This window comes from Callorhinus ursinus, unplaced genomic scaffold, assembly GCF_003265705.2.
Source record: "Callorhinus ursinus isolate GAN/ISIS: 27379988/994484 unplaced genomic scaffold, GSC_fseal_2.0 scaffold25, whole genome shotgun sequence".
Classification (NCBI taxonomy): Eukaryota; Metazoa; Chordata; class Mammalia; order Carnivora; family Otariidae; genus Callorhinus; species Callorhinus ursinus.
This window is the reverse complement of record NW_027397087.1, coordinates 10,093,111-10,106,179: the sequence shown is the minus strand read 5'-3', so window position 1 is coordinate 10,106,179 and position 13,069 is coordinate 10,093,111.

The window sequence follows — 13,069 nt, the reverse complement described above, 5'->3', positions numbered from 1 at the left end:
GAGGGAGAAGCAGGCTCCTCGCCGAGTAAGGAGCCCGATGTGGGGCTCAATCCCAGGACCCTGGGATCATGACCTGAGCCGAAGGCAGACGCTTAGCGACTGAGTCACCCAGGTGCCCCTGTGAGGCTGCTTTTAAAAAAGAAGAATACAGGGTTGAAAATAGCTGAAGAAACATGGTTTGACCTCATGCTTCATGTATGAAATCTCAAATGAACCCAGTTACATTATCAGATATGGACATGAATAAACCCTGGGAAACAAAGGGCTTAACACCTAGGCATCTGGCAAGGCTATGGGTGGGCCAGATACTAAATAACTGGGAGGAATATGATCAGAAGGTGGAAAGGCTGCTCTGTATTTCTTGTTTCTAAATTCACCACAGACTACCTCCAACTTGCAGGAAGAATCAAAGCTGGATGTTGATGAAATGAGTGTTCTCAGCTATGTAGTAGTTCTAGAATTCTAACCTAGAAATGACTTAAAAGCCCAGGTTATACCTTCCATTATGCTACCTCTCAGATGGTGCCATCAACCATTATTACCGCATTAGTTTTGGTGGGGGGAGAGAAAAGGCGGGGGTGGGGGCGGGGATTGTCAAGAGAATGTGGATGTGTGCCAGACCTAAATTGGTAGTGCAATGGTGCCTCGTCTCTTGAATACTGCCTAGTGTGGTGCATTATGAGTAATTGGGCTTGTTCTCTCCAGAGAAATTACCCACATTTTCTGTAAGTGATTACCAGATTAAGCATGCCCTCCACCTTTAACCCTATACATGCATCATACTCAGTTAAGGAATTATGCGCTTCTCAAGCTCTACTCATTAGAACACTTAGAAGTTTTGTCAGCAGCATTTACTCTGTGCCTCTGGAGCAGCACTCAGAATGGACTAGTGCTGGATTCCAGTTTCATAATTAGAGATGTGGGCCAAATTGAGAACTGAAGTTGGACAATGATTTTCGCTTCTCCAACTCACCTGAATATTTTTGTTCTAAAATTCTGGTATGGAGCCTGGTGCAGTTATGAGAGTTAATGAAAGACTTTTACCTCATTTAGTGATTGTACTTTTTAGACCAGAAAAACTAGTTAAGGAAGGAAGAGAATTTCTTATTTTGAATCTCTACTCTGTCAGGGTCTCAAAAACAGTGTATCATACCACTGAGGATATAAAAACAAAGTTAAGAACAACTCTTCTAGGATATGTTCTTCAGAGGCCAGTGCTGTCACTTCTTTGTGTGCTTTCTGCATTTTACCACCAACTGTCCATTTTTTATCTTTCTGCAGATTTAATCCTCCTTAGTGATGTTAGGAAGTTGACATGGAACAATAATGTTCCAGTCCCCAGGCATTGTTTGTTTTTCTCTTTCTGCGATCTCAGACCTTGAAGTCCTGGTTTATTCTCTGTGCATTTGTAATCCCAAACCCAGTCTTGAACAACTCATGCCTACTCTGGGACCCATCCCACATGACATCTTTTGGAAAACACTCTCATATGACAGCCCCAAATGTAGCCAACTACTCTGTATCTGTGGGAGAGAAGCCTGTGCTCTTTGGAGAATCTGGTGAATAAGAGAACTAGTCCCTAAGGTGAGTTCTTAATCATAGGGACCATCCAATAATGTCTAGTGTGACATTAAAACTAAACTCAGCTTTTTGACTGGAGTAATGAAGGGGATATAAAATAGCATTATGTTGGCAAGGAAGGTCATGCATGAGTCCTCGCTGATCATGTTTGGACTTGATGTTTAAAGAGACAAGAAAAATATGTAGAGCAGAAATTATGAAATTTATAATCAGCCTCAGAGTAGATTGAGATTTCCTTGGATGTCGATAATTATGTAAATAAAAGATTTCTGTCATTGCACAGTTTAAAGACTGTTCACTTACCTTTCTTGGTCAATGACATAAAGCACTTGGTTGGGAAGGGGCAGTTCCTTGACTAAGGGAAGGAACTGGGTCTATCTAGTTCACTTCGCTATCCCCAACATAGTAGATGCTTAATAAATACTTGTTGGTTGGAGGTCCAATTTGACACTCAAATAAATTATATTTAAATATTACTATTACTATTGTACATACCATGCACAAACAGATGTCAAAATTCATTTAATTAGTGTATGTGGGGAGTATTAAAGTTTTAAAGACCTCCTATTTAGGAGTTTTTACTTTTTTTATTTTATTTTTTAAAGATTTTATTTATTTGAGAGAGAGAATGAGATAGAGCATGAGAGGGGGAAGGGCCTGAGGGAGAAGCACACTCACTGCTGAGAAGGGAGCCCGATGCGGGACTCGATCCCAGGACTCCAGGATCATGACCTGAGCCGAAGGCAGTCGCTTAACCAACTGAGCCAGCCAGGCACCCTATTTAGGAGTCTTTTAAAATTCAACTGTTTTAACCTGGGTAAAGGTGGTAGGCTCCCTGGTGTTACTCCTAGCTTTATAGATTACAAACCTTCTCCCTGATTGCAATTTCTAGCTGATCTTCATGCCCTTTCATTCAACAATGGACCATGGTTACCCCATATCCTTTGCAAATGAAGTGAGCTAACTTTGCCAAAAGGCTAATCTGAGGATGTAGGAAAATGCAATTAAATGTGCTCATGAGCAGATACACACAGGATCTTACTAGGATGTGGTGATGCTTCACTGGGCATGACTTGGTGTGTAACAAATTTTAATACAGGGAGAGGAAAAACCTTGCCCTAATATTTATGCAAAAAGTCATTTGCCACCTAAATGGCAGTCTAAAGCTAGAAAATAAGTTGTAAATTTAGGATATTATACTACATTATGCTTTTCTCATTCCCTAGCCTTTGTCCACATTTTTAGGCTTTTCATTAGAGCCTCTCAACATCTGATTCCTATGTAGACTTTTACTATTTCAGAAAAAGTTAGTAAAGCAGATCTTCCTTATGTATGGATATATCAGCAACGTAAACAATACTTAAGAGGAAAAAACCAACTTTGCCATCACCTTTCCTTCTCCCAAAAAACTCAACTGAAAAGGCAGTTTAGACCTCAATCCACTGAATTTAAATTTGGACAATTTAGTTCAGCCAACAATTTTTGGGGGAGGGGGCCGGAGAGGCAGAGGGAGAGGGAGAGGAAGAATTTTAAGCAAGCTCCACACCCAGAACAGAGCCCAACGTGGGACTTGATCTCACAACCCTGAGACCATGACCTGAGCCAAAATTGGATGCTTAACTGAGCCACCAGGGGCCTCCAGAAAACAATTTTTATTTCCAGGCCACAACACATGGTAAATGTTCAATTACATAACATGAAGGATGGATATATGTTTGATTCAGGCTAAAATTAGTAATAAATAGTGAGTTGTAATGTTAAGATCAGAGATTAGCCCCAGAAAATCAAAATATATTGTGAAATCATAGTAATTAGTTTGATATTGGTGCCAGAATAGACAAATAGATAGAAAGAACAAAGAATTCAAGAATAGACTGTATAGGGATGCCTGGGTGGCTCAGCTGGTTAAGTGTCTGCCTTCAACTCAGGTCACGATGCCAGGGTCCTGGGATTAAGCCCCATATTGGGCTCTCTGCTAAGTGGGGAGCCTGCTTCTCCTTTCCCTCTGCCTGCCACTCTGCCTGCTTGTGCTCTCTCTCTCTGTCAAGTTAATAAATAAAATCTTAAAAAAAAAAAAAGAATAGACTGTATAGTAAGGTGACATTCAGACCCATGATGAATGGCTGGACTCTTAAGTATATGTATGATTTGGGACCACTTGGTTAATCATTTGTGAAAAGTGATGTCAGCTCCCTACTTCTCACAAATCACAATCATAAATTCCAGATGGATAAAAGACGAAACTTATGGGGCGCCTGGGTGGCTCAGTTGGTTAAGTGGCTGCCTTCGGCTCAGGTCATGATCCCAGGGTCCTGGGATCGAGCCCCGCATCCGCCTCCCTGCTCAGCGGGGAGCCTGCTTCTCCCTCTCCCTCTGCCTGCCTCTCTGCCTACTTGTTCTATCTCTCTGTCAAATAAATAAATAAAATCTTTTAAAAAATGTATAAAAATAAATAAACAAAAGACCAAACTTAAACTTAAAAAACAAAGCCAAACTAAATTATATGAGCCTGATAACAAGTATAAAAGAATATGTTTATAATGTTTATAATCTTAGGTGTAGGAAAGGCCTGAAAGGACACATACATGTAAACAAAATTTTTTAAAAAAAATCTGATAACTTTATTCATTTAAAACTTCAGGGCAATAAGAAAATAAATTCGTCCCTCTCCTCAGGGTCAAGTCATAGGAATACTTTTGTTTTCCTTTTTTCATTCAGTCCCTGGAATTAAGATGCATGTGACTCACTCCTCTGTTTCTCAGTAATAGCTTCTGAGATAGGTTAACAATGAGAAATTTGGATAATGTAAAGTGGAGCTTTCAATTGACCATACCAACTCATTCATTCATCCATCCATTCAATATTTAGTGTTCTAAGCAGGATAGATCAGTGAACCAAATAATCCCTTATGGAATTTGCAGCTAGCAGGGGGAGACAAGAAACTAAAAAACAAAGATAATAAATACATTACATATTATATTAGAAGTGATAAGGACTGTGGAAAAAAGAACAAGTAGGATAAGGGGGATCAGGAGAGCATGGGGTTAGGCGTAACAGGTTAAAATAACCAAAAAGGGTGGAACAGGGTCACTCTCACGGAGCCATTATTTGAGAAGGTAATAGAGTTAGCTAAGAAGATTATTAAGGAAAAAGTATTTTAGGCAGAGGGACTAGCCAGAGCAAAACTCCTAAAGAAATTCACTGTAAGAACTTTAGCTTTGATCTGGGTGAAAAAGAGAGTTGTGTAGGGTTTTGGGTGATACTATTTGACTCACATTTTTTTTTAAAGATAGATCATATGAATAGGGGAGGTGCAGAGGGAGAGAATCTCAGGCAGACTCCCTGCCAAGCATAGAGCCCAACATGGGGCTCGATTTCAGGACCCTGAGATCATGACCTGGGCCAAAATCAAGAGTCAGACACCCAACCGACTGAGCCACCCAGGGGCCCCTATTTGACTCATATTTTTAAAGGGTCCATTTGGACATTGTAAAAGGAACAGCTTGTAGGAGGTCAAGAGTAAAAGCGGGGAGACTTGGAAAGCTGTTGGAGTAATAAAGATAAAAGATGATGTGAATTCAACTGGAATGGTGAAAAATGGTGGGACTGGGGGTATATTCTGAAGGAAGAGCTAACAAAATTACCTAATGGACTGGGTATGGAATATGATGAAAAGGGAGGAATGAAGGATGAGTCCTAAGGAACTGGAAAGTTGGAGTTGCCATCACCAACAGGCGGTGCAAATTTGTGGGGGCGGTCGGTGGGGGTAGATCAAGAGTTCAGGTTGGATATGTTAACTTTGCGATGTCAGTTAGACATCCAAATGGAGAGTCACTTACTCAAATATTTATTTTATAACCTCTCTCCTCATCCTCTACATTCACTCACTTTTCCCTTTGCCTTCTGTAAATAACCATACCAAACATAGGAATGGGACTGGCAAATAAAAATGGCTGAATTGGAAACACAAGAAGCTTAAAGAGGGGCAAATCCTCTGTGAGATGGCCCATGCCTGGCTGCTCCAGGCTCCCAGAGCCCTTCTCAGAGCCACTTTCATTCAGATCCACTGTCTTGGGTTTTTTTTTTTTTTTTCTGATTTTAACTTCTTTCTCTATTAACTTCTTTCTCTATCAATATTTACTATGCATACTGTGTAATTCTCCTTAGTAGATTTTTCATAAAGCCAGACTCTGACATTCCCTATTTCACAAGCCTCATCCCCTGCTATACCTTCTCCTCTTACTTGAGATCCCAGTTATATGGAAATATGCCTAGGTCCCCAAGTACCTCCATTCCTTTACTTACAGTTTTCTCCCTGTGGGACTCTTGATGCTGCTCTTCTTACCTTACTCTTAACATTGTGTATACAACGCCTACTTGACTATCAAGGCTTATCTTTTTTTTTTAAAGATTTATTTATTTATTTGAGAGAGCACAAGTGGAAGGCAGTGGCAGAGGGAGAGGGAAAAATAGTCTCAAACAGACTCCACACTTAGCACGGGGCCGGATGTGGGGCTTGATCCCGTGACCCCGAAATCATGACCTGAGCTGAAACCCAGAGTGGAATGTTTAACTGACTGCACCACCCAGGCACTGCTCAAAGCTTATCTTTGAAAAGCATTCCATGATTCTAATAACCCTACGCTTTCAGGCTGGGTTGGGTTACCCTTCTGTATTGCAATACACCTTGTCAATATCCTCCATAATGCACTTACCATATTGTCTTGTAATCTGGTTTCTAGTCTGTCTTCTTACTGCAGATTTAACTCCTTGAGGACAGGGATGGTATCTTATTCATCACTGTATTCTCGGCACCTGAAACTATAAACACTGAAACTGAACAAGGATCTCTCATTGTGGGTGTTTAACTTCTTAGATCCAGTAATTTCTCATACTTTTTCAATATAATAAATGTTATGCCACTGGCTTCCTGGGGAAGAATAGAGAAGCATCAGTGAAGAATAATACAATGACACCAAAAAACCCCACAAACTCCTGTCATGTAAGTCTGTGCCCTTGGTCATAAACTCAGAAAGAATCATCCAGAGCCTTTAGAACACAGCTGTGATTATACACATCTGCCTTCAGGAACCCCATTCTTAGTCCTACTACTTCCTCCATCTCCCACTCAGACATCTGCTGTAGTAACAAAGACAAGTAATCACAGAGATAGTGAATTTTTTATATTATTTTGTAGAAGATCAGTATATTAACCACACTTGAACTATTAAGAAGATCCACTTGGTAGTGACTTGTACCTGCAACTTACCCTCTAGCCCAGTATACTTTGAATTTTTCAGTTTGGGTTAAGACTCACCTATGGCCACTTTTGGTTTGAGCTAATCACCTAGACTCATACTAGTGTCGATTCAGCTAGAACACAGTACAGCCTGTGGCTTCTCTATCCTGCTATGTGTTAGCCAACAGTTCATTTAAAAACACTTATTGTCATTTATTGTATAAGACATATATGCTCATTATAGAAATATTTTAAAAAGCAAAATCTGTTCTATTTAAACATTTTCTAAGACTTGCCAACCATGCTATGGTTGCACTGTTTGCCTTTTTACAAGTTCTGTATAAAAATTCCTTTCACCACCACAAAGAAAGTTAATCTCAGGGGGATAAAATCAAGTTGTTCATAGTTCTTGTGCATGTCTTGTTCAGCTGGTGTCTACATGACAGTTTCTCAGCTGATGAACTCCCCTTTGATAAGTAATTGTCTTCTCTTGCCTACATCTGGTAAGAATAACGTCAAGTCCCTAAAGTTACTAAGATGATGAAATTAAGAGATATAATAATATTTTCCTTTTTTTTTTAAAGTAAGCTCTATGCCCAATGTGGGACTTGATCTCAGGACTCTGAGATCAAGAGTTGCATGTTCTACCAACTGAGCCAGCCAGGTGTTCCATATTATATTATTCATACCATTTTTTTTTTACAAGATGAGAAATATGGTCTGCAAAATCAGATCTGGGAAGACCTGAGGAAAGAAGAGCATGCAAGTGAAGAACCAAATTCTGCTACTTAAGATAGAAGGGAAGTAAAATATAAACCTGAGGAGGACAGCAAATGTGTAGTCATGGGCAACATGAATTAATGTTCACTCATCCTGAAGAAGTAACTAGACAGAACTGTGACAAAAGTTCATGCTGGACAACTCACCAATGGCAGTTGTATAGTTTAAGTTCGTGGGATTGGAATCAGACAGACTTGGGTTTGAATTCTGATTTTGCTCCTTACTATCATGTGACCTTAGGTAATTGCTTAACTTTTTTACACCTCAGTTCCCATATCTATAAAATGGGTATAATGGGTATAATAATGGTACTCACATTATAAGTTGATGAAAGAATTTTATAAGACAATGTAAATAGAGCATATTAGCACAGTGTGAGGTGTACACTAAGGACTCAATAAATGTTAGCCCAGGACATGACAAAAGTGGAGAGGGGTAGTCTTAATGACCTCCCCTGAGTAGTTTGTCGCTAGTGTTTAACCAGTCAGTCCAATATTTAATGACTATTTATTTAATACTGTGCTAGGTCTTATGGGGTGACACATGGTCTCTTCTCCCCCAAGAAGCTTACAATTTAAAAAAAAAATAATTCCCATGAAACAATTGGAGAACAATTGGTATGGACAATGTAATGCTCAGAAACAGAATATCTTAGAGAAATCAGATGAAGAGTTTGAGAGAGCTACATAGATATTCTTGAAAAAAATGGGTTTTGACTGGAGTGGGAAGGAGTAGAGAAAGAATGCCTCAAGGATAATGTGAGATAAATGCCTTGCATGGAAAGGATGGATAGAGCATGTTGAACAGAGGCAAGAAGCAAGTCTTTTCAGGTACAGTTGAGATATACAGTTGAGACAGCATGACTTTGGAATGCCTTCCAACATATTATCCCAGCTTGTTGATTCCTATTTGGTTCCCTTAGGTCATTTAGCCCTTAAACTAGGCCATGAAGCTGGAGTACAAAATAAGAAAATAAGACATAAGAGAAGGACCTTCTAGATGGAAAGGGAGCTGAAAAACTTTTGGTTCTGGAAGGGAGAGAAAAGAAGGAGAGTATGGCAAGACTTGAGGTATGAGTTATCTTCCCACTCTCCCAACTATACCTTGGGGTCAAAACAGAGGAGAGGAGGAATCAAGGATGGTAGAATCATCTAGATGGACTCAGGCAACTCCCAATGCAGGAAGTTTCTTCTCAGTTCTCAAGGCAAGGCCTGGGAAAAATCATAAACCCCTCAGGGAAACTCCATATTCAACATCGCACCAGAGCAATATGGGGTCATAGGTGGTTTAGAAATTGCTAAGGAGTATGAAGGTCTGAAATAGCACCACCATTTCCCATAGCTGGTATGTGGTATTTAATGAAGGCAGAAGCTCCTTTAAACCAGCACAACACAAACGTACTGAAATATCCAGCAGACCAGCAGAGGCCTGGGGTCAGGCTAGGTGAAGCTGCAGGGGAAGGACCATGGATTTCAGTGGAGGAAAGGAGGGGTCCAGCATGAGATTTGGAGAGCAAGGCGGGACCATCTGAACCTCAGAAAACCAACATAGGACACAGCAGGACCAGACACAGGATATCCAAAATCAGAGGGGAGCCAAAGTTCTGCGCCCTGCTCCTATGAGGATATGAAAGCTCCCCCTACACTCAAAAGCCATCTTGGAAAGAAATCAGAGAGCGGGAGGTCTTGAGAGTGAAGAAATAGCCTGAACAGGGAGTTTACACTTTGAAATGACTAAAATGACACAGGCAATGGTGGAGCCCCAGAGTTTATGCCTTCAGTTACTACTCTACACCTGGACAGACGCTGAGCAGGGTGAATTCTTGAGGGCCTTGGAAGCTTCCCAGAGAAGTTGGATTGGAAACCATAGGTATTGGTATTAGGAAGTGGATTCTGAGCTGGAGAGCTATATGGTATTTAAGGAAAACAACTCTGGCAGAGCCCTACAGGACAGGGTGAGGAGAGGGAAATGTGGAAGCAGAATAAAATAAGACATCAATATCTGTAACCCAGGCCAAAGTGATAAGAGCTTAAAATAGAGCAGTTACAATAAAAATAGAGAGGAAGGAACACATCCTGGACTATTTGCAATAATAATAAAACTAGGGGCGCCTGGGTGGCTCAGTTGTTAAGCGTCTGCCTTCTGCTCAGGTCATGATCCCTGGGTCCTGGGATGAGGCTCCCTGCATGAGGCTCCCTGCTCCACGGGAAGCCTGCTTCTCCCTCTCCCACTCCACCAGCTTGTGTTCCCTCTCTCGCTGTCTCTCTTTCTGTCAAATAAGTAAAATCTTAAAAAAAATAAATAAAACTAGTAGCAGAACAAGTACTTACTATGTGCTGGCACTGTGCTGAACATTATCTCATTTAATTATCACAGCAACTCTATGAAGAATTAACTATTACTTTTACTATTTTAAAGATGAGAAAATGGAAGTACAGTGAGATTAACAGGCCTCATGCCACACAGCTGAATGTGGTAAAGCCAGGCATCACACCAGGATGGGTCTAATGATGGAGCCCAGAATCTTACTCAGTCTACTTGACCATGATGTGGCAATATTACCAAGTGGCTCCTGACGACAGGAAAAGGTGGTGGAAGAATCAGAGATCCACTGAGAACTCTAGGTTTGGAGATTAAAATGATAACTCTATTGAAAAAAATGTGTAGTTGGGAGAGAGAGGAGGTTTAAAGGGGGGGAATGAATTTTGTTTCAGATGTGTTGAGTATGTCAATTTCCCCAGGGCTAAGATGTGATTTAATGGGACACAAGTGAGTTTTTAGACCCAATCTATAAATTAAAGTTGTTAGTTTTAATGGGGAGGAGATAGTAAAGCCAACTTTCAAATTTAAAGACACACATTATTTTTGTTAACTTGATCCTCTGTGTTGCATTTACACGGTGATAAGTAATTTTTAAAAAGATTTTATTTATTTCTTTGACAGAGAGAGAGACAGCGAGAGAGGGAACACAAGCAGGGAGAGTGGGAGAGGGAGAAGCAGGCTTCCCGCGGAGCAGGGAGCCCGATGCGGGGCTCGATCCCAGGACCCTGAGATCATGACCTGAGCTGAAGGCAGACGCTTAACTGACTGAGCTACTCAGATGCCCCATACATGACAATAAATAATTTTTTTTAACAAGTAACATATTTCCACTCCCTGACGTCAGGGACATTCACTCAGTCAAGTGACAGGTGAATTTGAAAAATCTAGAGAACATAAGTTATCATCGTTGTTCTGCATTCTGCAGAAAACTTTGGTGGTAACTTGAGTCTCTTGCAAGGCTCAGCTATATCCAGATGCTGGACCCCGCCTTGTGGTTACTCAACAAACACCTTCGCCCTTATTTATTATATCAAATAAGGTGTCAACAACCCATAGTCCTGCCTTCTTCATTACCAAAAAGTCTGAGTCAACTGCTGAGGTAATCACCATAGGTAACTACACTAGGACGGTGGCCAAACTACCCAGAAATGGAATGAAATGGGCTATTGGGCAGTGAAGTACATTACCGACTGGTCAATCTCTGTAGACAGGGGCTCCTTCAGCAAAAATAAGGAAGGCAAGAAAAGAGAAGGGCCCTAGTTGAGCAGACATAGGCTTTTTAAACAGTCATAATTGCTTCTGTTTATTGAGTGCTGACTCTGTCCAGAAGTGAGCCAAGAGCTTTCAAGAATTATCTCCTATAATCCTCACAACCCTGTAAAGAGGTACTATTATCATGTCCCCTTTGAAGATGAGGAAACTGAGGCTTAGGGAAGAGATGTAATGTATTCACGGACACAGGCTAATCATAGGGATAGGATTCAAACTCAGGTTTGAGAATCCTATAGTAATCCAGTCTCAAGATAGCTCCAAGGCTTGGGCTGAATCCCACACCACTGCACTAATCTGCCTTATAAGAACAACCACCATGACAAAATGCCTTTGACATTTTACAGACCCAAACTGGAATAGTCGAGTTAACATCAAGGGAAGTACCTCTGAGAATGCACTGCTGGTAGGACTGGCCATACAGGCAGCATCAGCCCTGCCCCTGGAATGCCAAAACTCCCTCTATGCATTGTCAGCCCAGCAACCTGAAACCCATTTCTGTTGACTTTGAGACCTTACATAACCCTTCACTGTCTCTACTCCTTTTACAGGCCCATGATTTCATGCCACGATGAAGTCAAATAACCCAGGCATTGGTTTCTGTTGCAGCAGCTGAACACACGCCATCAAGAGAAACCATTGTCCCTTTGTCCAGATCAACCAACCAAGCACGAAACTATGATGGAAATGTATGGCATTTCCCCAGGGTTGATGTAATAAAGTTAGCTGCCCCAGGTGCCCGGTCCCTGTATTGTAACTTGGAAGGCCAAGTTTTGGGACTAGTGCTAGAGGGTGAGTTAACCTGAAAGTCATTCTCTCATCCAGAAATGTTGCTACTGTTCTATCAAGTTCCTTAGAAACCAGACTGCTTTTAGCTCCTGGTTTCATATCTATAAACTTATTTGCTATAGGTCAAAAGTTGAGAGTAGGCATTGACTTCCAGATCCTGGGATAACTACCCCCAAGGAAGAAACAATGTCTATCCTGATATTAGACCTATTAGACCCCTCTGGGAGGCATCTTCCTTACCCCTTCTTGAGAGAATAAGTGTCATTTTCAAGGGACTGTGAGTAACTCTCTGGGCTAGGGCTGATGGAAACAGCCACTGTTTTTGAATTTTGGAACTTAGATTAATGGTTACACTCAGCACTTCATCTGCCCCAGTCCTGAGGTTTTGTTCAAATCACGGGACACATTGTCTCATTCTTAAAAACTTTCCAAATGTTCTCTTTCAGGATGCTATATTTACAAGGAAATGGGGCCTCCCATTTTCCTCCCTCTAATGTAAATCTTGAGTTTCTGCCTTCACAGAAACTCCATTTTATTGATTCATTTGTAGTTATTTATGGGGTCATGAATAATGGGCTGCGAGAAAAGATGGAGGTCCAAGAGAAGGAGACCAAGATGTCTGTGAAGCAGTGAAACTCTTACCTGACCCAAGTCAACACTTCTCAAGAGACGAAGCCATCTCTCATTCAGGGCTTCTGGTGAAAGTAGAATAGCTAAGCCACATAGTCGTCCTTAAATTCTGGCCTGGCCCATTGCCTAGGTACAGGATTTCATCAGCTAAAGTTAGAGAACAGCCACACCTTGCCTTAATGATTTTTGCCCAAAGTCTGTCCCAGCCAATGACAATCCAAACTAGAATAATCATTTACATCACCACAGACTGATGCAGAATGATCTTAACCTGATTTCCTATCAGGTTCTGAATAAACCTTCTATCACCTGTCACCTAGAGATGACTCTTCCTCTGGTTTAAATTGTTTTTCAGGGAGTTGCTTGAGTTCATTCCACATGTGCGTTGAACCTTCCCAGAACAGGCAGGGGATTGTCAGGTACAGGTGGAGTCCTAGGTCCTGTGATAGGTGTTTAGGT